This window comes from Ascidiella aspersa, chromosome 3 (assembly GCF_963924565.1).
Source record: "Ascidiella aspersa chromosome 3, kaAscAspe10.2, whole genome shotgun sequence".
Classification (NCBI taxonomy): Eukaryota; Metazoa; Chordata; class Ascidiacea; order Phlebobranchia; family Ascidiidae; genus Ascidiella; species Ascidiella aspersa.
This window is the reverse complement of record NC_139449.1, coordinates 11,293,223-11,316,927: the sequence shown is the minus strand read 5'-3', so window position 1 is coordinate 11,316,927 and position 23,705 is coordinate 11,293,223. Positions and strand designations below refer to the sequence as shown.

At 34.7% G+C, this 23,705-nt stretch overlaps 12 non-coding genes across 12 annotated transcripts; all 12 read left to right on the top strand.

Moving 5' to 3' along the window:
- Positions 1 to 98: 98 nt before the first annotated feature.
- Positions 99 to 170, top strand: Trnad-guc (transfer RNA aspartic acid (anticodon GUC)). Its single transcript has one exon. It is a non-coding gene; the product is annotated as a tRNA-Asp (tRNA).
- Positions 171 to 1,830: 1,660 nt separating this feature from the next.
- Positions 1,831 to 1,902, top strand: Trnad-guc (transfer RNA aspartic acid (anticodon GUC)). The gene has a single exon. It is a non-coding gene; the product is annotated as a tRNA-Asp (tRNA).
- Positions 1,903 to 3,561: 1,659 nt separating this feature from the next.
- On the top strand, positions 3,562 to 3,633 carry Trnad-guc (transfer RNA aspartic acid (anticodon GUC)). Its single transcript has one exon. It is a non-coding gene; the product is annotated as a tRNA-Asp (tRNA).
- A 1,660-nt stretch (positions 3,634 to 5,293) lies between these two features.
- Trnad-guc (transfer RNA aspartic acid (anticodon GUC)) lies at positions 5,294 to 5,365 on the top strand. Its single transcript has one exon. It is a non-coding gene; the product is annotated as a tRNA-Asp (tRNA).
- Positions 5,366 to 7,025: 1,660 nt separating this feature from the next.
- Positions 7,026 to 7,097, top strand: Trnad-guc (transfer RNA aspartic acid (anticodon GUC)). Its single transcript has one exon. It is a non-coding gene; the product is annotated as a tRNA-Asp (tRNA).
- A 1,660-nt stretch (positions 7,098 to 8,757) lies between these two features.
- On the top strand, positions 8,758 to 8,829 carry Trnad-guc (transfer RNA aspartic acid (anticodon GUC)). The gene has a single exon. It is a non-coding gene; the product is annotated as a tRNA-Asp (tRNA).
- Positions 8,830 to 10,489: 1,660 nt separating this feature from the next.
- Positions 10,490 to 10,561, top strand: Trnad-guc (transfer RNA aspartic acid (anticodon GUC)). Its single transcript has one exon. It is a non-coding gene; the product is annotated as a tRNA-Asp (tRNA).
- Positions 10,562 to 12,221: 1,660 nt separating this feature from the next.
- Trnad-guc (transfer RNA aspartic acid (anticodon GUC)) lies at positions 12,222 to 12,293 on the top strand. The gene has a single exon. It is a non-coding gene; the product is annotated as a tRNA-Asp (tRNA).
- Positions 12,294 to 13,953: 1,660 nt separating this feature from the next.
- On the top strand, positions 13,954 to 14,025 carry Trnad-guc (transfer RNA aspartic acid (anticodon GUC)). The gene has a single exon. It is a non-coding gene; the product is annotated as a tRNA-Asp (tRNA).
- Positions 14,026 to 17,417: 3,392 nt separating this feature from the next.
- Trnad-guc (transfer RNA aspartic acid (anticodon GUC)) lies at positions 17,418 to 17,489 on the top strand. Its single transcript has one exon. It is a non-coding gene; the product is annotated as a tRNA-Asp (tRNA).
- A 1,660-nt stretch (positions 17,490 to 19,149) lies between these two features.
- On the top strand, positions 19,150 to 19,221 carry Trnad-guc (transfer RNA aspartic acid (anticodon GUC)). Its single transcript has one exon. It is a non-coding gene; the product is annotated as a tRNA-Asp (tRNA).
- A 3,392-nt stretch (positions 19,222 to 22,613) lies between these two features.
- On the top strand, positions 22,614 to 22,685 carry Trnad-guc (transfer RNA aspartic acid (anticodon GUC)). Its single transcript has one exon. It is a non-coding gene; the product is annotated as a tRNA-Asp (tRNA).
- The last annotated feature ends 1,020 nt before the right edge of the window (positions 22,686 to 23,705 follow it).

The window sequence follows — 23,705 nt, the reverse complement described above, 5'->3', positions numbered from 1 at the left end:
ATGTGACATTCCAAATCTCAGAAGCTTTTTTTTTCTTTCTTATTATTCAAAACGCGAAATAACACTAGCCAATATAGGTATGCTACCCTGTAACGTCTTCCTCGTTAGTATAGTGGTCAGTATCCCCGCCTGTCACGCGGGAGACCGGGGATCGATTCCCCGACGGGGAGATCTTTTTCAAAGGCTGAAGTTATTCATTTGCTTTTTCTACTCTTATGTTATTTCGATTCCGCTCAAATTGTAAACCTTAACATAATTCTAGATATAACTGATTGGAAGTTGGTAGTTGAAACATGAATGAAATACACGAACTTTGCTGTATATTTGGAACCATGAAATTACATGAATAACATTTGAAAACTGAAACATAACAGATAAATACGTGCGCATATATAAAGACAAAACAATAAAGAAAAGCTGAATAATATTTTTTTTAATACAAAAGGTTGGAACAAACATATACTTAATATAGAAAATGAAAATAATAAAATGATGCAACATTTTATGCAACAGCACACGTGCGCAAGTTTTGCTGACAACGCCGACCATGTTGACCTCGCAGAACACTGGTAACCAACGAAGAGCATGACAGGTTCGGAAAAGATGGACCAACATCAGATATTTTACTGAAATTGATTCTTCTTCCAATTGGCACTGTAGTTGTTTGGTGAGCGTAAGAAGAATTTTTGCAAGCAGTGATATCTGACACGTGTCTAAAACGTTTCGCTTGCTGTCGATAGTCTTTGAAAAGGCATTCTGGTTGGCATTGCAAACGATCGTTTACATGTTCATTTTCTTCGCTTCGAGCTCGTTTCCTTGTTGTACTAGTCGTTGCAGATTTGTTAATGCAAGTGGGTTTACTGTTGGTTGATTGTCTCTTCATTCTACGTCTTGGTTTCGCTGTATGAAATCGTTCAATCTTTGGAGACACGTGAAGCGTTTCACAGAAACTCATGCTCAGGAGTCCGATTGCATTGCAGTTCTCAACAGCATTGGGTGACATTTTTTTACTAAAGTCGTCTTGCGATAAATTGAACTCGCTTTTATAATTGTGTCAAACGAAGTATAAGCCAAGTAGTTGATTCCGTATTTATATAGGCAGCAAAGCTGATTTTGATAATTACAAACAAAAAAGGAGAACTGTCTAATGAAGCGGTGCTGAAATTTTCTGTTAACCTTATCAGTGTTGTTTTTTCAAATTCATTGACCACCCGCTTGCAGAACGGCTGTCCCTTTGATGTACTAATCACAATCTGTATTACCTCTTTAATCAGTTTATCAAGTATTTTTCGGTTTCAATCTCATCAAAGCAAACGATGCACTAAAGACAAATATACAAAATAAGTTTTTCAGTACCTTGAATAAGTACTCAACTGAATATAAATCTTCACTTAGTTAAACTAGAGATATCTAAAGCTTGTTGATAAATATACACGTATAATGACGAGCCAATTAAAATAATATTTCCAATTATCACTGATGGTTTTACAACTTTACAGTATTCAACAAAAATGTGTTTAGCTATTATTTTGAAATCACAAATTCTTGTTCTTTTTGAAAGACACACAAATCAATAAAGTTCAAATGCAATTTAATTTGTTTGCAAGTGGTCTTACGTTTAATGTTGAATATTTCTATCATCTGAGATGTATAGGAAACACGGTTCGATTAGTAAACCATACAATTGTTAACAAAAATATGGATAGAGTTGATATGATATATTAATTTGTAAATGTGACATTCCAAATCTCAGAAGCTTTTTTTTTCTTTCTTATTATTCAAAACGCGAAATAACACCAGCCAATATAGGTATGCTACCCTGTCACGTCTTCCTCGTTAGTATAGTGGTCAGTATCCCCGCCTGTCACGCGGGAGACCGGGGTTCGATTCCCCGACGGGGAGATCTTTTTCAAAGGCTGAAGTTATTCATTTGCTTTTTCTACTCTTATGTTATTTCGATTCCGCTCAAATTGTAAACCTTAACATAATTCTAGATATAACTGATTGGAAGTTGGTAGTTGAAACATGAATGAAATACACGAACTTTGCTGTATATTTGGAACCATGAAATTACATGAATAACATTTGAAAACTGAAACATAACAGATAAATACGTGCGCATATATAAAGACAAAACAATAAAGAAAAGCTGAATAATATTTTTTTTAATACAAAAGGTTGGAACAAACATATACTTAATATAGAAAATGAAAATAATAAAATGATGCAACATTTTATGCAACAGCACACGTGCGCAAGTTTTGCTGACAACGCCGACCATGTTGACCTCGCAGAACACTGGTAACCAACGAAGAGCATGACAGGTTCGGGAAAGATGGACCAACATCAGATATTTTACTGAAATTGATTCTTCTTCCAATTGGCACTGTAGTTGTTTGGTGAGCGTAAGAAGGATTTTTGCAAGCAGTGATATCTGACACGTGTCTAAAACGTTTCGCTTGCTGTCGATAGTCTTTGAAAAGGCATTCTGGTTGGCATTGCAAACGATCGTTTACATGTTCATTTTCTTCGCTTCGAGCTCGTTTCCTTGTTGTACTAGTCGTTGCAGATTTGTTAATGCAAGTGGTTTACTGTTGGTTGATTGTCTCTTCATTCTACGTCTTGGTTTCGCTGTATGAAATATTTCAATCTTTGGAGACACGTGAAGCGTTTCACAGAAACTCATGCTCAGGAGTCCGATTGCATTGCAGTTCTCAACAGCATTGGGTGACATTTTATTACTAAAGTCGTCTTGCGATAAATTGAACTCGCTTTTATAATTGTGTCAAACGAAGTATAAGCCAAGTAGTTGATTCCGTATTTATATAGGCAGCAAAGCTGATTTTGATAATTACAAAGAAAAAAGGAGAACTGTCTAATGAAGCGCTGCTGAAATTTTCTGTTAACCTTATCAGTGTTGTTTTTTCAAATTCATTGACCACCCGCTTGCAGAACGGCTGTCCATTTGATGTACTAATCACAATCTGTATTACCTCTTTAATCAGTTTATCAAGTATTTTTCGGTTTCAATCTCATCAAAGCAAACGATGCACTAAAGACAAATATACAAAATAAGTTTTTCAGTACCTTGAATAAGTACTCAACTGAATATAAATCTTCACTTAGTTAAACTAGAGATATCTAAAGCTTGTTGATAAATATACACGTATAATGACGAGCCAATTAAAATAATATTTCCAATTATCACTGATGGTTTTACAACTTTACAGTATTCAACAAAAATGTGTTTAGCTATTATTTTGAAATCACAAATTCTTGTTCTTTTTGAAAGACACACAAATCAATAAAGTTCAAATGCAATTTAATTTGTTTGCAAGTGGTCTTACGTTTAATGTTGAATATTTCTATCATCTGAGATGTATAGGAAACACGGTTCGATTAGTAAACCATACAATTGTTAACAAAAATATGGATAGAATTGATATGATACACTAATTTGTAAATGTGACATTCCAAATCTCAGAAGCATTTTTTTTCTTTCTTATTATTCAAAACGCGAAATAACACCAGCCAATATAGGTATGCTACCCTGTAACGTCTTCCTCGTTAGTATAGTGGTCAGTATCCCCGCCTGTCACGCGGGAGACCGGGGATCGATTCCCCGACGGGGAGATCTTTTTCAAAGGCTGAAGTTATTCATTTGCTTTTTCTACTCTTATGTTATTTCGATTCCGCTCAAATTGTAAACCTTAACATAATTCTAGATATAACTGATTGGAAGTTGGTAGTTGAAACATGAATGAAATACACGAACTTTGCTGTATATTTGGAACCATGAAATTACATGAATAACATTTGAAAACTGAAACATAACAGATAAATACGTGCGCATATATAAAGACAAAACAATAAAGAAAAGCTGAATAATATTTTTTTTAATACAAAAGGTTGGAACAAACATATACTTAATATAGAAAATGAAAATAATAAAATGATGCAACATTTTATGCAACAGCACACGTGCGCAAGTTTTGCTGACAACGCCGACCATGTTGACCTCGCAGAACACTGGTAACCAACGAAGAGCATGACAGGTTCGGGAAAGATGGACCAACATCAGATATTTTACTGAAATTGATTCTTCTTCCAATTGGCACTGTAGTTGTTTGGTGAGCGTAAGAAGAATTTTTGCAAGCAGTGATATCTGACACGTGTCTAAAACGTTTCGCTTGCTGTCGATAGTCTTTGAAAAGGCATTCTGGTTGGCATTGCAAACGATCGTTTACATGTTCATTTTCTTCGCTTCGAGCTCGTTTCCTTGTTGTACTAGTCGTTGCAGATTTGTTAATGCAAGTGGGTTTACTGTTGGTTGATTGTCTCTTCATTCTACGTCTTGGTTTCGCTGTATGAAATATTTCAATCTTTGGAGACACGTGAAGCGTTTCACAGAAACTCATGCTCAGGAGTCCGATTGCATTGCAGTTCTCAACAGCATTGGGTGACATTTTATTACTAAAGTCGTCTTGCGATAAATTGAACTCGCTTTTATAATTGTGTCAAACGAAGTATAAGCCAAGTAGTTGATTCCGTATTTATATAGGCAGCAAAGCTGATTTTGATAATTACAAAGAAAAAAGGAGAACTGTCTAATGAAGCGCTGCTGAAATTTTCTGTTAACCTTATCAGTGTTGTTTTTTCAAATTCATTGACCACCCGCTTGCAGAACGGCTGTCCCTTTGATGTACTAATCACAATCTGTATTACCTCTTTAATCAGTTTATCAAGTATTTTTCGGTTTCAATCTCATCAAAGCAAACGATGCACTAAAGACAAATATACAAAATAAGTTTTTCAGTACCTTGAATAAGTACTCAACTGAATATAAATCTTCACTTAGTTAAACTAGAGATATCTAAAGCTTGTTGATAAATATACACGTATAATGACGAGCCAATTAAAATAATATTTCCAATTATCACTGATGGTTTTACAACTTTACAGTATTCAACAAAAATGTGTTTAGCTATTATTTTGAAATCACAAATTCTTGTTCTTTTTGAAAGACACACAAATCAATAAAGTTCAAATGCAATTTAATTTGTTTGCAAGTGGTCTTACGTTTAATGTTGAATATTTCTATCATCTGAGATGTATAGGAAACACGGTTCGATTAGTAAACCATACAATTGTTAACAAAAATATGGATAGAGTTGATATGATATACTAATTTGTAAATGTGACATTCCAAATCTCAGAAGCTTTTTTTTTCTTTCTTATTATTCAAAACGCGAAATAACACCAGCCAATATAGGTATGCTACCCTGTAACGTCTTCCTCGTTAGTATAGTGGTCAGTATCCCCGCCTGTCACGCGGGAGACCGGGGATCGATTCCCCGACGGGGAGATCTTTTTCAAAGGCTGAAGTTATTCATTTGCTTTTTCTACTCTTATGTTATTTCGATTCCGCTCAAATTGTAAACCTTAACATAATTCTAGATATAACTGATTGGAAGTTGGTAGTTGAAACATGAATGAAATACACGAACTTTGCTGTATATTTGGAACCATGAAATTACATGAATAACATTTGAAAACTGAAACATAACAGATAAATACGTGCGCATATATAAAGACAAAACAATAAAGAAAAGCTGAATAATATTTTTTTTAATACAAAAGGTTGGAACAAACATATACTTAATATAGAAAATGAAAATAATAAAATGATGCAACATTTTATGCAACAGCACACGTGCGCAAGTTTTGCTGACAACGCCGACCATGTTGACCTCGCAGAACACTGGTAACCAACGAAGAGCATGACAGGTTCGGAAAAGATGGACCAACATCAGATATTTTACTGAAATTGATTCTTCTTCCAATTGGCACTGTAGTTGTTTGGTGAGCGTAAGAAGAATTTTTGCAAGCAGTGATATCTGACACGTGTCTAAAACGTTTCGCTTGCTGTCGATAGTCTTTGAAAAGGCATTCTGGTTGGCATTGCAAACGATCGTTTACATGTTCATTTTCTTCGCTTCGAGCTCGTTTCCTTGTTGTACTAGTCGTTGCAGATTTGTTAATGCAAGTGGGTTTACTGTTGGTTGATTGTCTCTTCATTCTACGTCTTGGTTTCGCTGTATGAAATCGTTCAATCTTTGGAGACACGTGAAGCGTTTCACAGAAACTCATGCTCAGGAGTCCGATTGCATTGCAGTTCTCAACAGCATTGGGTGACATTTTTTTACTAAAGTCGTCTTGCGATAAATTGAACTCGCTTTTATAATTGTGTCAAACGAAGTATAAGCCAAGTAGTTGATTCCGTATTTATATAGGCAGCAAAGCTGATTTTGATAATTACAAACAAAAAAGGAGAACTGTCTAATGAAGCGGTGCTGAAATTTTCTGTTAACCTTATCAGTGTTGTTTTTTCAAATTCATTGACCACCCGCTTGCAGAACGGCTGTCCCTTTGATGTACTAATCACAATCTGTATTACCTCTTTAATCAGTTTATCAAGTATTTTTCGGTTTCAATCTCATCAAAGCAAACGATGCACTAAAGACAAATATACAAAATAAGTTTTTCAGTACCTTGAATAAGTACTCAACTGAATATAAATCTTCACTTAGTTAAACTAGAGATATCTAAAGCTTGTTGATAAATATACACGTATAATGACGAGCCAATTAAAATAATATTTCCAATTATCACTGATGGTTTTACAACTTTACAGTATTCAACAAAAATGTGTTTAGCTATTATTTTGAAATCACAAATTCTTGTTCTTTTTGAAAGACACACAAATCAATAAAGTTCAAATGCAATTTAATTTGTTTGCAAGTGGTCTTACGTTTAATGTTGAATATTTCTATCATCTGAGATGTATAGGAAACACGGTTCGATTAGTAAACCATACAATTGTTAACAAAAATATGGATAGAGTTGATATGATATATTAATTTGTAAATGTGACATTCCAAATCTCAGAAGCTTTTTTTTTCTTTCTTATTATTCAAAACGCGAAATAACACCAGCCAATATAGGTATGCTACCCTGTCACGTCTTCCTCGTTAGTATAGTGGTCAGTATCCCCGCCTGTCACGCGGGAGACCGGGGTTCGATTCCCCGACGGGGAGATCTTTTTCAAAGGCTGAAGTTATTCATTTGCTTTTTCTACTCTTATGTTATTTCGATTCCGCTCAAATTGTAAACCTTAACATAATTCTAGATATAACTGATTGGAAGTTGGTAGTTGAAACATGAATGAAATACACGAACTTTGCTGTATATTTGGAACCATGAAATTACATGAATAACATTTGAAAACTGAAACATAACAGATAAATACGTGCGCATATATAAAGACAAAACAATAAAGAAAAGCTGAATAATATTTTTTTTAATACAAAAGGTTGGAACAAACATATACTTAATATAGAAAATGAAAATAATAAAATGATGCAACATTTTATGCAACAGCACACGTGCGCAAGTTTTGCTGACAACGCCGACCATGTTGACCTCGCAGAACACTGGTAACCAACGAAGAGCATGACAGGTTCGGGAAAGATGGACCAACATCAGATATTTTACTGAAATTGATTCTTCTTCCAATTGGCACTGTAGTTGTTTGGTGAGCGTAAGAAGGATTTTTGCAAGCAGTGATATCTGACACGTGTCTAAAACGTTTCGCTTGCTGTCGATAGTCTTTGAAAAGGCATTCTGGTTGGCATTGCAAACGATCGTTTACATGTTCATTTTCTTCGCTTCGAGCTCGTTTCCTTGTTGTACTAGTCGTTGCAGATTTGTTAATGCAAGTGGGTTTACTGTTGGTTGATTGTCTCTTCATTCTACGTCTTGGTTTCGCTGTATGAAATCGTTCAATCTTTGGAGACACGTGAAGCGTTTCACAGAAACTCATGCTCAGGAGTCCGATTGCATTGCAGTTCTCAACAGCATTGGGTGACATTTTTTTACTAAAGTCGTCTTGCGATAAATTGAACTCGCTTTTATAATTGTGTCAAACGAAGTATAAGCCAAGTAGTTGATTCCGTATTTATATAGGCAGCAAAGCTGATTTTGATAATTACAAACAAAAAAGGAGAACTGTCTAATGAAGCGCTGCTGAAATTTTCTGTTAACCTTATCAGTGTTGTTTTTTCAAATTCATTGACCACCCGCTTGCAGAACGGCTGTCCCTTTGATGTACTAATCACAATCTGTATTACCTCTTTAATCAGTTTATCAAGTATTTTTCGGTTTCAATCTCATCAAAGCAAACGATGCACTAAAGACAAATATACAAAATAAGTTTTTCAGTACCTTGAATAAGTACTCAACTGAATATAAATCTTCACTTAGTTAAACTAGAGATATCTAAAGCTTGTTGATAAATATACACGTATAATGACCAGCCAATTAAAATAATATTTCCAATTATCACTGATGGTTTTACAACTTTACAGTATTCAACAAAAATGTGTTTAGTTATTATTTTGAAATCACAAATTCTTGTTCTTTTTGAAAGACACACAAATCAATAAAGTTCAAATGCAATTTAATTTGTTTGCAAGTGGTCTTACGTTTAATGTTGAATATTTCTATCATCTGAGATGTATAGGAAACACGGTTCGATTAGTAAACCATACAATTGTTAACAAAAATATGGATAGAGTTGATATGATATATTAATTTGTAAATGTGACATTCCAAATCTCAGAAGCTTTTTTTTTCTTTCTTATTATTCAAAACGCGAAATAACACCAGCCAATATAGGTATGCTACCCTGTAACGTCTTCCTCGTTAGTATAGTGGTCAGTATCCCCGCCTGTCACGCGGGAGACCGGGGTTCGATTCCCCGACGGGGAGATCTTTTTCAAAGGCTGAAGTTATTCATTTGCTTTTTCTACTCTTATGTTATTTCGATTCCGCTCAAATTGTAAACCTTAACATAATTCTAGATATAACTGATTGGAAGTTGGTAGTTGAAACATGAATGAAATACACGAACTTTGCTGTATATTTGGAACCATGAAATTACATGAATAACATTTGAAAACTGAAACATAACAGATAAATACGTGCGCATATATAAAGACAAAACAATAAAGAAAAGCTGAATAATATTTTTTTTAATACAAAAGGTTGGAACAAACATATACTTAATATAGAAAATGAAAATAATAAAATGATGCAACATTTTATGCAACAGCACACGTGCGCAAGTTTTGCTGACAACGCCGACCATGTTGACCTCGCAGAACACTGGTAACCAACGAAGAGCATGACAGGTTCGGGAAAGATGGACCAACATCAGATATTTTACTGAAATTGATTCTTCTTCCAATTGGCACTGTAGTTGTTTGGTGAGCGTAAGAAGAATTTTTGCAAGCAGTGATATCTGACACGTGTCTAAAACGTTTCGCTTGCTGTCGATAGTCTTTGAAAAGGCATTCTGGTTGGCATTGCAAACGATCGTTTACATGTTCATTTTCTTCGCTTCGAGCTCGTTTCCTTGTTGTACTAGTCGTTGCAGATTTGTTAATGCAAGTGGGTTTACTGTTGGTTGATTGTCTCTTCATTCTACGTCTTGGTTTCGCTGTATGAAATATTTCAATCTTTGGAGACACGTGAAGCGTTTCACAGAAACTCATGCTCAGGAGTCCGATTGCATTGCAGTTCTCAACAGCATTGGGTGACATTTTATTACTAAAGTCGTCTTGCGATAAATTGAACTCGCTTTTATAATTGTGTCAAACGAAGTATAAGCCAAGTAGTTGATTCCGTATTTATATAGGCAGCAAAGCTGATTTTGATAATTACAAAGAAAAAAGGAGAACTGTCTAATGAAGCGCTGCTGAAATTTTCTGTTAACCTTATCAGTGTTGTTTTTTCAAATTCATTGACCACCCGCTTGCAGAACGGCTGTCCCTTTGATGTACTAATCACAATCTGTATTACCTCTTTAATCAGTTTATCAAGTATTTTTCGGTTTCAATCTCATCAAAGCAAACGATGCACTAAAGACAAATATACAAAATAAGTTTTTCAGTACCTTGAATAAGTACTCAACTGAATATAAATCTTCACTTAGTTAAACTAGAGATATCTAAAGCTTGTTGATAAATATACACGTATAATGACGAGCCAATTAAAATAATATTTCCAATTATCACTGATGGTTTTACAACTTTACAGTATTCAACAAAAATGTGTTTAGCTATTATTTTGAAATCACAAATTCTTGTTCTTTTTGAAAGACACACAAATCAATAAAGTTCAAATGCAATTTAATTTGTTTGCAAGTGGTCTTACGTTTAATGTTGAATATTTCTATCATCTGAGATGTATAGGAAACACGGTTCGATTAGTAAACCATACAATTGTTAACAAAAATATGGATAGAGTTGATATGATATACTAATTTGTAAATGTGACATTCCAAATCTCAGAAGCTTTTTTTTTCTTTCTTATTATTCAAAACGCGAAATAACACCAGCCAATATAGGTATGCTACCCTGTAACGTCTTCCTCGTTAGTATAGTGGTCAGTATCCCCGCCTGTCACGCGGGAGACCGGGGATCGATTCCCCGACGGGGAGATCTTTTTCAAAGGCTGAAGTTATTCATTTGCTTTTTCTACTCTTATGTTATTTCGATTCCGCTCAAATTGTAAACCTTAACATAATTCTAGATATAACTGATTGGAAGTTGGTAGTTGAAACATGAATGAAATACACGAACTTTGCTGTATATTTGGAACCATAAAATTACATGAATAACATTTGAAAACTGAAACATAACAGATAAATACGTGCGCATATATAAAGACAAAACAATAAAGAAAAGCTGAATAATATTTTTTTTAATACAAAAGGTTGGAACAAACATATACTTAATATAGAAAATGAAAATAATAAAATGATGCAACATTTTATGCAACAGCACACGTGCGCAAGTTTTGCTGACAACGCCGACCATGTTGACCTCGCAGAACACTGGTAACCAACGAAGAGCATGACAGGTTCGGAAAAGATGGACCAACATCAGATATTTTACTGAAATTGATTCTTCTTCCAATTGGCACTGTAGTTGTTTGGTGAGCGTAAGAAGAATTTTTGCAAGCAGTGATATCTGACACGTGTCTAAAACGTTTCGCTTGCTGTCGATAGTCTTTGAAAAGGCATTCTGGTTGGCATTGCAAACGATCGTTTACATGTTCATTTTCTTCGCTTCGAGCTCGTTTCCTTGTTGTACTAGTCGTTGCAGATTTGTTAATGCAAGTGGGTTTACTGTTGGTTGATTGTCTCTTCATTCTACGTCTTGGTTTCGCTGTATGAAATCGTTCAATCTTTGGAGACACGTGAAGCGTTTCACAGAAACTCATGCTCAGGAGTCCGATTGCATTGCAGTTCTCAACAGCATTGGGTGACATTTTTTTACTAAAGTCGTCTTGCGATAAATTGAACTCGCTTTTATAATTGTGTCAAACGAAGTATAAGCCAAGTAGTTGATTCCGTATTTATATAGGCAGCAAAGCTGATTTTGATAATTACAAACAAAAAAGGAGAACTGTCTAATGAAGCGGTGCTGAAATTTTCTGTTAACCTTATCAGTGTTGTTTTTTCAAATTCATTGACCACCCGCTTGCAGAACGGCTGTCCCTTTGATGTACTAATCACAATCTGTATTACCTCTTTAATCAGTTTATCAAGTATTTTTCGGTTTCAATCTCATCAAAGCAAACGATGCACTAAAGACAAATATACAAAATAAGTTTTTCAGTACCTTGAATAAGTACTCAACTGAATATAAATCTTCACTTAGTTAAACTAGAGATATCTAAAGCTTGTTGATAAATATACACGTATAATGACGAGCCAATTAAAATAATATTTCCAATTATCACTGATGGTTTTACAACTTTACAGTATTCAACAAAAATGTGTTTAGCTATTATTTTGAAATCACAAATTCTTGTTCTTTTTGAAAGACACACAAATCAATAAAGTTCAAATGCAATTTAATTTGTTTGCAAGTGGTCTTACGTTTAATGTTGAATATTTCTATCATCTGAGATGTATAGGAAACACGGTTCGATTAGTAAACCATACAATTGTTAACAAAAATATGGATAGAGTTGATATGATATATTAATTTGTAAATGTGACATTCCAAATCTCAGAAGCTTTTTTTTTCTTTCTTATTATTCAAAACGCGAAATAACACCAGCCAATATAGGTATGCTACCCTGTCACGTCTTCCTCGTTAGTATAGTGGTCAGTATCCCCGCCTGTCACGCGGGAGACCGGGGTTCGATTCCCCGACGGGGAGATCTTTTTCAAAGGCTGAAGTTATTCATTTGCTTTTTCTACTCTTATGTTATTTCGATTCCGCTCAAATTGTAAACCTTAACATAATTCTAGATATAACTGATTGGAAGTTGGTAGTTGAAACATGAATGAAATACACGAACTTTGCTGTATATTTGGAACCATGAAATTACATGAATAACATTTGAAAACTGAAACATAACAGATAAATACGTGCGCATATATAAAGACAAAACAATAAAGAAAAGCTGAATAATATTTTTTTTAATACAAAAGGTTGGAACAAACATATACTTAATATAGAAAATGAAAATAATAAAATGATGCAACATTTTATGCAACAGCACACGTGCGCAAGTTTTGCTGACAACGCCGACCATGTTGACCTCGCAGAACACTGGTAACCAACGAAGAGCATGACAGGTTCGGGAAAGATGGACCAACATCAGATATTTTACTGAAATTGATTCTTCTTCCAATTGGCACTGTAGTTGTTTGGTGAGCGTAAGAAGGATTTTTGCAAGCAGTGATATCTGACACGTGTCTAAAACGTTTCGCTTGCTGTCGATAGTCTTTGAAAAGGCATTCTGGTTGGCATTGCAAACGATCGTTTACATGTTCATTTTCTTCGCTTCGAGCTCGTTTCCTTGTTGTACTAGTCGTTGCAGATTTGTTAATGCAAGTGGGTTTACTGTTGGTTGATTGTCTCTTCATTCTACGTCTTGGTTTCGCTGTATGAAATCGTTCAATCTTTGGAGACACGTGAAGCGTTTCACAGAAACTCATGCTCAGGAGTCCGATTGCATTGCAGTTCTCAACAGCATTGGGTGACATTTTTTTACTAAAGTCGTCTTGCGATAAATTGAACTCGCTTTTATAATTGTGTCAAACGAAGTATAAGCCAAGTAGTTGATTCCGTATTTATATAGGCAGCAAAGCTGATTTTGATAATTACAAACAAAAAAGGAGAACTGTCTAATGAAGCGCTGCTGAAATTTTCTGTTAACCTTATCAGTGTTGTTTTTTCAAATTCATTGACCACCCGCTTGCAGAACGGCTGTCCCTTTGATGTACTAATCACAATCTGTATTACCTCTTTAATCAGTTTATCAAGTATTTTTCGGTTTCAATCTCATCAAAGCAAACGATGCACTAAAGACAAATATACAAAATAAGTTTTTCAGTACCTTGAATAAGTACTCAACTGAATATAAATCTTCACTTAGTTAAACTAGAGATATCTAAAGCTTGTTGATAAATATACACGTATAATGACCAGCCAATTAAAATAATATTTCCAATTATCACTGATGGTTTTACAACTTTACAGTATTCAACAAAAATGTGTTTAGCTATTATTTTGAAATCACAAATTCTTGTTCTTTTTGAAAGACACACAAATCAATAAAGTTCAAATGCAATTTAATTTGTTTGCAAGTGGTCTTACGTTTAATGTTGAATATTTCTATCATCTGAGATGTATAGGAAACACGGTTCGATTAGTAAACCATACAATTGTTAACAAAAATATGGATAGAGTTGATATGATATATTAATTGGTAAATGTGACATTCCAAATCTCAGAAGCTTTTTTTTTCTTTCTTATTATTCAAAACGCGAAATAACACCAGCCAATATAGGTATGCTACCCTGTAACGTCTTCCTCGTTAGTATAGTGGTCAGTATCCCCGCCTGTCACGCGGGAGACCGGGGTTCGATTCCCCGACGGGGAGATCTTTTTCAAAGGCTGAAGTTATTCATTTGCTTTTTCTACTCTTATGTTATTTCGATTCCGCTCAAATTGTAAACCTTAACATAATTCTAGATATAACTGATTGGAAGTTGGTAGTTGAAACATGAATGAAATACACGAACTTTGCTGTATATTTGGAACCATGAAATTACATGAATAACATTTGAAAACTGAAACATAACAGATAAATACGTGCGCATATATAAAGACAAAACAATAAAGAAAAGCTGAATAATATTTTTTTTAATACAAAAGGTTGGAACAAACATATACTTAATATAGAAAATGAAAATAATAAAATGATGCAACATTTTATGCAACAGCACACGTGCGCAAGTTTTGCTGACAACGCCGACCATGTTGACCTCGCAGAACACTGGTAACCAACGAAGAGCATGACAGGTTCGGGAAAGATGGACCAACATCAGATATTTTACTGAAATTGATTCTTCTTCCAATTGGCACTGTAGTTGTTTGGTGAGCGTAAGAAGGATTTTTGCAAGCAGTGATATCTGACACGTGTCTAAAACGTTTCGCTTGCTGTCGATAGTCTTTGAAAAGGCATTCTGGTTGGCATTGCAAACGATCGTTTACATGTTCATTTTCTTCGCTTCGAGCTCGTTTCCTTGTTGTACTAGTCGTTGCAGATTTGTTAATGCAAGTGGGTTTACTGTTGGTTGATTGTCTCTTCATTCTACGTCTTGGTTTCGCTGTATGAAATCTTTCAATCTTTGGAGACACGTGAAGCGTTTCACAGAAACTCATGCTCAGGAGTCCGATTGCATTGCAGTTCTCAACAGCATTGGGTGACATTTTATTACTAAAGTCGTCTTGCGATAAATTGAACTCGCTTTTATAATTGTGTCAAACGAAGTATAAGCCAAGTAGTTGATTCCGTATTTATATAGGCAGCAAAGCTGATTTTGATAATTACAAAGAAAAAAGGAGAACTGTCTAATGAAGCGCTGCTGAAATTTTCTGTTAACCTTATCAGTGTTGTTTTTTCAAATTCATTGACCACCCGCTTGCAGAACGGCTGTCCCTTTGATGTACTAATCACAATCTGTATTACCTCTTTAATCAGTTTATCAAGTATTTTTCGGTTTCAATCTCATCAAAGCAAACGATGAACTAAAGACAAATATACAAAATAAGTTTTTCAGTACCTTGAATAAGTACTCAACTGAATATAAATCTTCACTTAGTTAAACTAGAGATATCTAAAGCTTGTTGATAAATATACACGTATAATGACGAGCCAATTAAAATAATATTTCCAATTATCACTGATGGTTTTACAACTTTGCAGTATTCAACAAAAATGTGTTTTGCTATTATTTTGAAATCACCAATTCTTGTTCTTTTTGAAAGACACACAAATCAATAAAGTTCAAATGCAATTTAATTTGTTTGCAAGTGGTCTTACGTTTAATGTTGAATATTTCTATCATCTGAGATGTATAGGAAACACGGTTCGATTAGTAAACCATACAATTGTTAACAAAAATATGGATAGAGTTGATATGATATATTAATTTGTAAATGTGACATTCCAAATCTCAGAAGCTTTTTTTTTCTTTCTTATTATTCAAAACGCGAAATAACACCAGCCAATATAGGTATGCTACCCTGTCACGTCTTCCTCGTTAGTATAGTGGTCAGTATCCCCGCCTGTCACGCGGGAGACCGGTGTTCGATTCCCCGACGGGGAGATCTTTTTCAAAGGCTGAAGTTATTCATTTGCTTTTTCTACTCTTATGTTATTTCGATTCCGCTCAAATTGTAAACCTTAACATAATTCTAGATATAACTGATTGGAAGTTGGTAGTTGAAACATGAATGAAATACACGAACTTTGCTGTATATTTGGAACCATGAAATTACATGAATAACATTTGAAAACTGAAACATAACAGATAAATACGTGCGCATATATAAAGACAAAACAATAAAGAAAAGCTGAATAATATTTTTTTTAATACAAAAGGTTGGAACAAACATATACTTAATATAGAAAATGAAAATAATAAAATGATGCAACATTTTATGCAACAGCACACGTGCGCAAGTTTTGCTGACAACGCCGACCATGTTGACCTCGCAGAACACTGGTAACCAACGAAGAGCATGACAGGTTCGGGAAAGATGGACCAACATCAGATATTTTACTGAAATTGATTCTTCTTCCAATTGGCACTGTAGTTGTTTGGTGAGCGTAAGAAGGATTTTTGCAAGCAGTGATATCTGACACGTGTCTGAAACGTTTCGCTTGCTGTCGATAGTCTTTGAAAAGGCATTCTGGTTGGCATTGCAAACGATCGTTTACATGTTCATTTTCTTCGCTTCGAGCTCGTTTCCTTGTTGTACTAGTCGTTGCAGATTTGTTAATGCAAGTGGGTTTACTGTTGGTTGATTGTCTCTTCATTCTACGTCTTGGTTTCGCTGTATGAAATATTTCAATCTTTGGAGACACGTGAAGCGTTTCACAGAAACTCATGCTCAGGAGTCCGATTGCATTGCAGTTCTCAACAGCATTGGGTGACATTTTATTACTAAAGTCGTCTTGCGATAAATTGAACTCGCTTTTATAATTGTGTCAAACGAAGTATAAGCCAAGTAGTTGATTCCGTATTTATATAGGCAGCAAAGCTGATTTTGATAATTACAAAGAAAAAAGGAGAACTGTCTAATGAAGCGCTGCTGAAATTTTCTGTTAACCTTATCAGTGTTGTTTTTTCAAATTCATTGACCACCCGCTTGCAGAACGGCTGTCCCTTTGATGTACTAATCACAATCTGTATTACCTCTTTAATCAGTTTATCAAGTATTTTTCGGTTTCAATCTCATCAAAGCAAACGATGCACTAAAGACAAATATACAAAATAAGTTTTTCAGTACCTTGAATAAGTACTCAACTGAATATAAATCTTCACTTAGTTAAACTAGAGATATCTAAAGCTTGTTGATAAATATACACGTATAATGACGAGCCAATTAAAATAATATTTCCAATTATCACTGATGGTTTTACAACTTTACAGTATTCAACAAAAATGTGTTTAGCTATTATTTTGAAATCACAAATTCTTGTTCTTTTTGAAAGACACACAAATCAATAAAGTTCAAATGCAATTTAATTTGTTTGCAAGTGGTCTTACGTTTAATGTTGAATATTTCTATCATCTGAGATGTATAGGAAACACGGTTCGATTAGTAAACCATACAATTGTTAACAAAAATATGGATAGAGTTGATATGATATATTAATTTGTAAATGTGACATTCCAAATCTCAGAAGCTTTTTTTTTCTTTCTTATTATTCAAAACGCGAAATAACACCAGCCAATATAGGTATGCTACCCTGTCACGTCTTCCTCGTTAGTATAGTGGTCAGTATCCCCGCCTGTCACGCGGGAGACCGGGGTTCGATTCCCCGACGGGGAGATCTTTTTCAAAGGCTGAAGTTATTCATTTGCTTTTTCTACTCTTATGTTATTTCGATTCCGCTCAAATTGTAAACCTTAACATAATTCTAGATATAACTGATTGGAAGTTGGTAGTTGAAACATGAATGAAATACACGAACTTTGCTGTATATTTGGAACCATGAAATTACATGAATAACATTTGAAAACTGAAACATAACAGATAAATACGTGCGCATATATAAAGACAAAACAATAAAGAAAAGCTGAATAATATTTTTTTTAATACAAAAGGTTGGAACAAACATATACTTAATATAGAAAATGAAAATAATAAAATGATGCAACATTTTATGCAACAGCACACGTGCGCAAGTTTTGCTGACAACGCCGACCATGTTGACCTCGCAGAACACTGGTAACCAACGAAGAGCATGACAGGTTCGGGAAAGATGGACCAACATCAGATATTTTACTGAAATTGATTCTTCTTCCAATTGGCACTGTAGTTGTTTGGTGAGCGTAAGAAGGATTTTTGCAAGCAGTGATATCTGACACGTGTCTAAAACGTTTCGCTTGCTGTCGATAGTCTTTGAAAAGGCATTCTGGTTGGCATTGCAAACGATCGTTTACATGTTCATTTTCTTCGCTTCGAGCTCGTTTCCTTGTTGTACTAGTCGTTGCAGATTTGTTAATGCAAGTGGGTTTACTGTTGGTTGATTGTCTCTTCATTCTACGTCTTGGTTTCGCTGTATGAAATCGTTCAATCTTTGGAGACACGTGAAGCGTTTCACAGAAACTCATGCTCAGGAGTCCGATTGCATTGCAGTTCTCAACAGCATTGGGTGACATTTTTTTACTAAAGTCGTCTTGCGATAAATTGAACTCGCTTTTATAATTGTGTCAAACGAAGTATAAGCCAAGTAGTTGATTCCGTATTTATATAGGCAGCAAAGCTGATTTTGATAATTACAAACAAAAAAGGAGAACTGTCTAATGAAGCGCTGCTGAAATTTTCTGTTAACCTTATCAGTGTTGTTTTTTCAAATTCATTGACCACCCGCTTGCAGAACGGCTGTCCCTTTGATGTACTAATCACAATCTGTATTACCTCTTTAATCAGTTTATCAAGTATTTTTCGGTTTCAATCTCATCAAAGCAAACGATGCACTAAAGACAAATATACAAAATAAGTTTTTCAGTACCTTGAATAAGTACTCAACTGAATATAAATCTTCACTTAGTTAAACTAGAGATATCTAAAGCTTGTTGATAAATATACACGTATAATGACCAGCCAATTAAAATAATATTTCCAATTATCACTGATGGTTTTACAACTTTACAGTATTCAACAAAAATGTGTTTAGCTATTATTTTGAAATCACAAATTCTTGTTCTTTTTGAAAGACACACAAATCAATAAAGTTCAAATGCAATTTAATTTGTTTGCAAGTGGTCTTACGTTTAATGTTGAATATTTCTATCATCTGAGATGTATAGGAAACACGGTTCGATTAGTAAACCATACAATTGTTAACAAAAATATGGATAGAGTTGATATGATATATTAATTGGTAAATGTGACATTCCAAATCTCAGAAGCTTTTTTTTTCTTTCTTATTATTCAAAACGCGAAATAACACCAGCCAATATAGGTATGCTACCCTGTAACGTCTTCCTCGTTAGTATAGTGGTCAGTATCCCCGCCTGTCACGCGGGAGACCGGGGTTCGATTCCCCGACGGGGAGATCTTTTTCAAAGGCTGAAGTTATTCATTTGCTTTTTCTACTCTTATGTTATTTCGATTCCGCTCAAATTGTAAACCTTAACATAATTCTAGATATAACTGATTGGAAGTTGGTAGTTGAAACATGAATGAAATACACGAACTTTGCTGTATATTTGGAACCATGAAATTACATGAATAACATTTGAAAACTGAAACATAACAGATAAATACGTGCGCATATATAAAGACAAAACAATAAAGAAAAGCTGAATAATATTTTTTTTAATACAAAAGGTTGGAACAAACATATACTTAATATAGAAAATGAAAATAATAAAATGATGCAACATTTTATGCAACAGCACACGTGCGCAAGTTTTGCTGACAACGCCGACCATGTTGACCTCGCAGAACACTGGTAACCAACGAAGAGCATGACAGGTTCGGGAAAGATGGACCAACATCAGATATTTTACTGAAATTGATTCTTCTTCCAATTGGCACTGTAGTTGTTTGGTGAGCGTAAGAAGGATTTTTGCAAGCAGTGATATCTGACACGTGTCTAAAACGTTTCGCTTGCTGTCGATAGTCTTTGAAAAGGCATTCTGGTTGGCATTGCAAACGATCGTTTACATGTTCATTTTCTTCGCTTCGAGCTCGTTTCCTTGTTGTACTAGTCGTTGCAGATTTGTTAATGCAAGTGGGTTTACTGTTGGTTGATTGTCTCTTCATTCTACGTCTTGGTTTCGCTGTATGAAATCTTTCAATCTTTGGAGACACGTGAAGCGTTTCACAGAAACTCATGCTCAGGAGTCCGATTGCATTGCAGTTCTCAACAGCATTGGGTGACATTTTATTACTAAAGTCGTCTTGCGATAAATTGAACTCGCTTTTATAATTGTGTCAAACGAAGTATAAGCCAAGTAGTTGATTCCGTATTTATATAGGCAGCAAAGCTGATTTTGATAATTACAAAGAAAAAAGGAGAACTGTCTAATGAAGCGCTGCTGAAATTTTCTGTTAACCTTATCAGTGTTGTTTTTTCAAATTCATTGACCACCCGCTTGCAGAACGGCTGTCCCTTTGATGTACTAATCACAATCTGTATTACCTCTTTAATCAGTTTATCAAGTATTTTTCGGTTTCAATCTCATCAAAGCAAACGATGAACTAAAGACAAATATACAAAATAAGTTTTTCAGTACCTTGAATAAGTACTCAACTGAATATAAATCTTCACTTAGTTAAACTAGAGATATCTAAAGCTTGTTGATAAATATACACGTATAATGACGAGCCAATTAAAATAATATTTCCAATTATCACTGATGGTTTTACAACTTTGCAGTATTCAACAAAAATGTGTTTTGCTATTATTTTGAAATCACCAATTCTTGTTCTTTTTGAAAGACACACAAATCAATAAAGTTCAAATGCAATTTAATTTGTTTGCAAGTGGTCTTACGTTTAATGTTGAATATTTCTATCATCTGAGATGTATAGGAAACACGGTTCGATTAGTAAACCATACAATTGTTAACAAAAATATGGATAGAGTTGATATGATATATTAATTTGTAAATGTGACATTCCAAATCTCAGAAGCTTTTTTTTTCTTTCTTATTATTCAAAACGCGAAATAACACCAGCCAATATAGGTATGCTACCCTGTCACGTCTTCCTCGTTAGTATAGTGGTCAGTATCCCCGCCTGTCACGCGGGAGACCGGTGTTCGATTCCCCGACGGGGAGATCTTTTTCAAAGGCTGAAGTTATTCATTTGCTTTTTCTACTCTTATGTTATTTCGATTCCGCTCAAATTGTAAACCTTAACATAATTCTAGATATAACTGATTGGAAGTTGGTAGTTGAAACATGAATGAAATACACGAACTTTGCTGTATATTTGGAACCATGAAATTACATGAATAACATTTGAAAACTGAAACATAACAGATAAATACGTGCGCATATATAAAGACAAAACAATAAAGAAAAGCTGAATAATATTTTTTTTAATACAAAAGGTTGGAACAAACATATACTTAATATAGAAAATGAAAATAATAAAATGATGCAACATTTTATGCAACAGCACACGTGCGCAAGTTTTGCTGACAACGCCGACCATGTTGACCTCGCAGAACACTGGTAACCAACGAAGAGCATGACAGGTTCGGGAAAGATGGACCAACATCAGATATTTTACTGAAATTGATTCTTCTTCCAATTGGCACTGTAGTTGTTTGGTGAGCGTAAGAAGGATTTTTGCAAGCAGTGATATCTGACACGTGTCTGAAACGTTTCGCTTGCTGTCGATAGTCTTTGAAAAGGCATTCTGGTTGGCATTGCAAACGATCGTTTACATGTTCATTTTCTTCGCTTCGAGCTCGTTTCCTTGTTGTACTAGTCGTTGCAGATTTGTTAATGCAAGTGGGTTTACTGTTGGTTGATTGTCTCTTCATTCTACGTCTTGGTTTCGCTGTATGAAATATTTCAATCTTTGGAGACACGTGAAGCGTTTCACAGAAACTCATGCTCAGGAGTCCGATTGCATTGCAGTTCTCAACAGCATTGGGTGACATTTTATTACTAAAGTCGTCTTGCGATAAATTGAACTCGCTTTTATAATTGTGTCAAACGAAGTATAAGCCAAGTAGTTGATTCCGTATTTATATAGGCAGCAAAGCTGATTTTGATAATTACAAACAAAAAAGGAGAACTGTCTAATGAAGCGCTGCTGAAATTTTCTGTTAACCTTATCAGTGTTGTTTTTTCAAATTCATTGACCACCCGCTTGCAGAACGGCTGTCCCTTTGATGTACTAATCACAATCTGTATTACCTCTTTAATCAGTTTATCAAGTATTTTTCGGTTTCAATCTCATCAAAGCAAACGATGCACTAAAGACAAATATACAAAATAAGTTTTTCAGTACCTTGAATAAGTACTCAACTGAATATAAATCTTCACTTAGTTAAACTAGAGATATCTAAAGCTTGTTGATAAATATACACGTATAATGACCAGCCAATTAAAATAATATTTCCAATTATCACTGATGGTTTTACAACTTTACAGTATTCAACAAAAATGTGTTTAGCTATTATTTTGAAATCACAAATTCTTGTTCTTTTTGAAAGACACACAAATCAATAAAGTTCAAATGCAATTTAATTTGTTTGCAAGTGGTCTTACGTTTAATGTTGAATATTTCTATCATCTGAGATGTATAGGAAACACGGTTCGATTAGTAAACCATACAATTGTTAACAAAAATATGGATAGAGTTGATATGATATATTAATTGGTAAATGTGACATTCCAAATCTCAGAAGCTTTTTTTTTCTTTCTTATTATTCAAAACGCGAAATAACACCAGCCAATATAGGTATGCTACCCTGTAACGTCTTCCTCGTTAGTATAGTGGTCAGTATCCCCGCCTGTCACGCGGGAGACCGGGGTTCGATTCCCCGACGGGGAGATCTTTTTCAAAGGCTGAAGTTATTCATTTGCTTTTTCTACTCTTATGTTATTTCGATTCCGCTCAAATTGTAAACCTTAACATAATTCTAGATATAACTGATTGGAAGTTGGTAGTTGAAACATGAATGAAATACACGAACTTTGCTGTATATTTGGAACCATGAAATTACATGAATAACATTTGAAAACTGAAACATAACAGATAAATACGTGCGCATATATAAAGACAAAACAATAAAGAAAAGCTGAATAATATTTTTTTTAATACAAAAGGTTGGAACAAACATATACTTAATATAGAAAATGAAAATAATAAAATGATGCAACATTTTATGCAACAGCACACGTGCGCAAGTTTTGCTGACAACGCCGACCATGTTGACCTCGCAGAACACTGGTAACCAACGAAGAGCATGACAGGTTCGGGAAAGATGGACCAACATCAGATATTTTACTGAAATTGATTCTTCTTCCAATTGGCACTGTAGTTGTTTGGTGAGCGTAAGAAGGATTTTTGCAAGCAGTGATATCTGACACGTGTCTAAAACGTTTCGCTTGCTGTCGATAGTCTTTGAAAAGGCATTCTGGTTGGCATTGCAAACGATCGTTTACATGTTCATTTTCTTCGCTTCGAGCTCGTTTCCTTGTTGTACTAGTCGTTGCAGATTTGTTAATGCAAGTGGGTTTACTGTTGGTTGATTGTCTCTTCATTCTACGTCTTGGTTTCGCTGTATGAAATCTTTCAATCTTTGGAGACACGTGAAGCGTTTCACAGAAACTCATGCTCAGGAGTCCGATTGCATTGCAGTTCTCAACAGCATTGGGTGACATTTTATTACTAAAGTCGTCTTGCGATAAATTGAACTCGCTTTTATAATTGTGTCAAACGAAGTATAAGCCAAGTAGTTGATTCCGTATTTATATAGGCAGCAAAGCTGATTTTGATAATTACAAAGAAAAAAGGAGAACTGTCTAATGAAGCGCTGCTGAAATTTTCTGTTAACCTTATCAGTGTTGT